The sequence below is a fragment of the Cetorhinus maximus genome, unplaced genomic scaffold (genome assembly GCF_964194155.1).
Source record: "Cetorhinus maximus unplaced genomic scaffold, sCetMax3.hap1.1 HAP1_SCAFFOLD_350, whole genome shotgun sequence".
In the NCBI taxonomy this organism is placed as follows: Eukaryota; Metazoa; Chordata; class Chondrichthyes; order Lamniformes; family Cetorhinidae; genus Cetorhinus; species Cetorhinus maximus.
This window is the reverse complement of record NW_027596297.1, coordinates 144,090-148,231: the sequence shown is the minus strand read 5'-3', so window position 1 is coordinate 148,231 and position 4,142 is coordinate 144,090. Positions and strand designations below refer to the sequence as shown.

At 50.8% G+C, this 4,142-nt stretch overlaps 1 pseudogene; it reads right to left on the bottom strand.

Annotated features, from left to right (window-relative positions):
* Positions 1-3,070: 3,070 nt before the first annotated feature.
* Positions 3,071-3,926, bottom strand: LOC144673352 (uncharacterized; annotated as a pseudogene).
* Between the last annotated feature and the right edge of the window lie 216 nt (positions 3,927-4,142).

The window sequence follows — 4,142 nt, the reverse complement described above, 5'->3', positions numbered from 1 at the left end:
GGATGCTTTTTCCCTCTTTTACCATCTTTCTTCCTATTTGAAATATACTTTACTTTGGAGGAATTGAATGTCTGCTTAAATATCTGCCACTGTTCATCAACTGTCCTATCTTGTAGTCTTCCTGCCCAGTCCACTTGGGCCAAATCGGCCCTCATGCCTATGTAGTTACATTTGTTTCACTCCAGAGCACTAGTGTGAGACTCATGTTTCTCGCTCTCAAACTGAACGTGAAAGTCTATCATGCTATTATCACTCTTCCCTAGAGGATCCTTTGCTATGAGATCATTAATTAATCCCATCTCCTTGCACAAAACCAAATCCAGAATAGCCTGCTCCCTGGCTGGTAGCACAACATATTGCTGCAAGAAACAATCTTTAGTACACTCTATGAACTCTCCCTCGAGTCTACCCTTGCCAATTTGATTAATCCAGTCTATATGCATATTAAAATCACCCATGATTATTGCCGTGCCTTTCTTACATGGTCCCAGTATTTCCTGGTTTATGCTGTGTCCTACTGCTGAACTTACTGTTTGGGGACCGATAGACTACTCCCAACAGGAACTTATTTCCCTTGCTTTTTCTTATTTCTACCCAGACTGACTCTACGTCTTGCTCTCCAGTGCCTATATCATTCCTTACTATAGCACTGATCTCTTCCTTTACTATCAAAGCTACGCCACCTCCTTTTCTTTCCTGCCTATCCTTCCAAAACACTGAGTATCCTTGGATATTCAACTCCCAAACCTGTTCTCCCTGTAAACACGTCTCAGTAATCTCCATCAAATCATTACTCTTTATCTCTATTTGCGCTGTTAACTCATTAGTTTTATTCTGAATGTTACACGCATTCAGGTACAAAGCCTTTAAGTTTGCCCTATTGTTAATTTTCCCCATTCTTACATGATTCTTTGCTTCAATATGGCGTTCACACTCTGTCCCTTCCTTTCACTTTTTTGTAACAATCAGCCTCGTCACTAACCTGCACTCTTACCCTTCCCTTCAACTTTGATTTTTTTTTATATTTCCATGCGACTGAACCCTGCCCCCCACTATTTAGTTTAAAGCCCTATCTACAACCCTAGTTTTGCCATTCGCCAGGACACTGGTCCCAGCATGATTCAAGTGGAGCCCGTCTGAACTGAATAGCTCCCTCTTTCCCCAGTACTGGTGTCAATGTCCCATGAATTCCAACCCATTTCTCCCACACCAATCTTTGAACCACGCATTTACCTCTTTAATCTTATTGACCCGGTCCCAATATCCTCGTGGCTCAGGAAGTAATCCGGAGATTATTACCTTTTTGGTCCTGCTTTTGAAATTAGCCCCTAGCTGGTCGTATTCCCTCAGCAGAACCTCTTTCCTCATCCTACATATATCGTTCATACCTATGTGGACCACGACAACTGGATCTTTCACCTCCGACTCCAGGTTCCTCTGCAGCCCAGATGAGATATCCTTAACAAAAACAGAATTACCTGGAAAAACTCAGCAGGTCTGGCAGCATCTCTTCTCTGCCGATGCTGCCAGACCTGCTGAGTTTTTCCAGGTAATTCTGTTTTTGTTTTGGATTTCCAGCATCCACAGTAGTTTTTTGTGAGATATCCTTAACCCTGGTGCCAGGTAGGCAACACCGCCTTCGGGACTCTCTGTCCTGGCTACAGAAAACAGTAGCTATTCCCTTGGCTATACCATCCCCCATTACAACTACATTTCCTTTTTCTCTCCCCACTTGATTGGCTCCCTGTACCATGGTGCTATAGTGAGTTTGCTCATTCTCCCTGCAGTCCCCGCTCTCATCCACACAGGGAGCAAGAATCTTGAACCTGTTGGATAAAGGCAAGGGCTGAGGCTCCTGCAGTGCTACTTCATGGATCCCTCTACCTGCCTCACTCATAGTCACAGCTTCCTGTTCCTGACCCCGGCCGAATTTAAGGTAGTTAACCTAAGGGGTGTGACTTCCTCCTGAAACACAGCGTCGAGGTAATTGTTCCCCCTCCCTGATGTGTCGCCGTGTCCAAAGCCCAGACTTGAGCTCATCAACTCTGAGTTGGAGTTCCTCGAGCAACCAACATTTGCTATAGCTGTGGTCACTAGGAACCACAATGGTGCCCACCAGCTCCTACATCATGCAGCTGCAAGACATCGCCTGGCCCTGCATCTCTATTTTATTTAATTACTTTTTAAATTTGTTTTTTAATTTCCTGCTGGTCTTTAGTTTATCAATCTTTAAAACATTTCTCTTATTTACCTTTAAACTGAAAGCAAATTAGAATAGAGTTTCAAAATACACTTTTAAAAATCAACTGGGACGCGATCTGTCTACTAAGTTGAAGCTCAAATGTTAGGCCTCCGATCCTGGGCCTCAGTAGTCACCTTTCATCTGAAATCAACTTAGAATAGATAGTTAGGTAAACTAGCAGTTCATTACCAACAAATGAAGTTAAGGTTTTCCTGTGATGTCACTTTTTTTTCACTCGGCGACAGTGACTGCAGAGGACACTCTCCCCAGAGTGCTTCATGGTGCCAATGGCTGCAGAGGACACTCTGCCAAAACTGTTTCACGGCGACGGTGACTGCAGAAGACACTCTTCCCAGACTGCTTCACTTGGCGATGGTGACTGCAGAAGACACTGTTCCCAGACTGCTTCACTTGGCGATGGTGACTGCAGAAGACACTATTCCCAGACTGCTTCACGTGGCGACTGTGACTGCGGGGGACAATCTCCCCAGGCTGCTTCACGGCGATGGTGACTGCAAAGGACACTCTCCCCAGGCTGCTTCACGGCGATGGTGACTGCAGAGGACACTCTCCCCAGGCTGCTTCACGGCGATGGTGACTGCAGAGGACACTCTTCCCATCTTTAACATTAAATAGAAAAAGTGGAAGTTAAGATATTGCCACCATGTAATCCCAGGAATATGTATACAAGTGGCAATATATTGTTTTAATATTGTATGAACCGCGGAGTCTGCCTTGTAGGTGTTGGAAACAGGAGCAAGGTGGGGGTAGTAGCAGAGGCAGGGCATTTTAGTTTTTTTCCACGGAGGGAGATGAAATTTCATCTCTTTACCGACGGGCGTAATTTACCCTCTTGGGCCCGAACGGGGGATATTTCCTCGGGCGCCCCACCGACCTCTTGGGTTTGGAGCCGGCGGGCGGCCGCCGCCGGTGGATGTTGGCTCCGGCCGCCGTCTTCCTGCCGCCCCGGAGCGGCTTGTTCCTGCGGTAGGGCCGCGGCCCCCCTGCCTTGCCGCGGGCGGCTCCGGGTCGGCGGGCGGGTTTGAGCTTGCGGCGGGTCGGCGCCGCCTTCCTGGGCATGGCGGTCGCCCCCTTGCGCCGGGCGGCGGCTCCTCGGGATTTCTTGGCGGCGGCCGAGCTCTTGACCTGCGACCCTTTCCTGGAAGCGGTCAGCGTGACTTTGGTAGGCGCCGACGTTTTCTTCTTGGGGGCTCCGCCGCCGGTCTCGTCCTTGAGGGGCGCCGTTCCGGCCGCCGCCGGGGTGGGGGGGAGGTCGCCGCCGCTGCAGCCACTCCTCCTCCTCCAACGCCGGCGCCCAGGCCGGCGTGTCGGCGCGGGTCCGGGAGCGGTTGAAGCGGAAAGAGCCCGCGGCTCCCACCCCGGGCGTCTGCACCAGCGAGCCGTTCCGCACCAGCTGCTTGACCGTCTGGTTGACCCGCGTGTTGTTGTGCCTCACGTCGTAGCCCTTGGCCGAAAGCGCCTTCTTGAGGGCGGCCAGCGAGATTCCCCGCCGCTCCTTGGTGGCCGCCGCCACCTGCAGGATGCGCTGGGTGACCGTGGGCCCCGGCTTCTTGCGGCGAGGCGAGGAGCGCGCCGGCTGCGGCTGCTGCTTCTTCTTCCTGCCGATCGCCTTCTCCACGCTCAACTCGCCGACGTCTTCCATTTTCTGGTTGTTGTCGGTCATGCTGGGCTGCCGGGTTTGGGCTGGTGGGAGAGACCACAGGTGGTGCGGGGATGGGTGCAGGGAGGCGGTGATGGTGGCGGGAAAGGGGGGGCAGGGGGATCGGTTACAGCTCTTCCTGTTTCAGCCTCCACAACCAAGTAGGCAATGTCTCTAATTAGATTAAAAGAACAGCGGAAATTAAAGAACAAAAAGCAGAGGCAGCTGCGTTGATTTGGA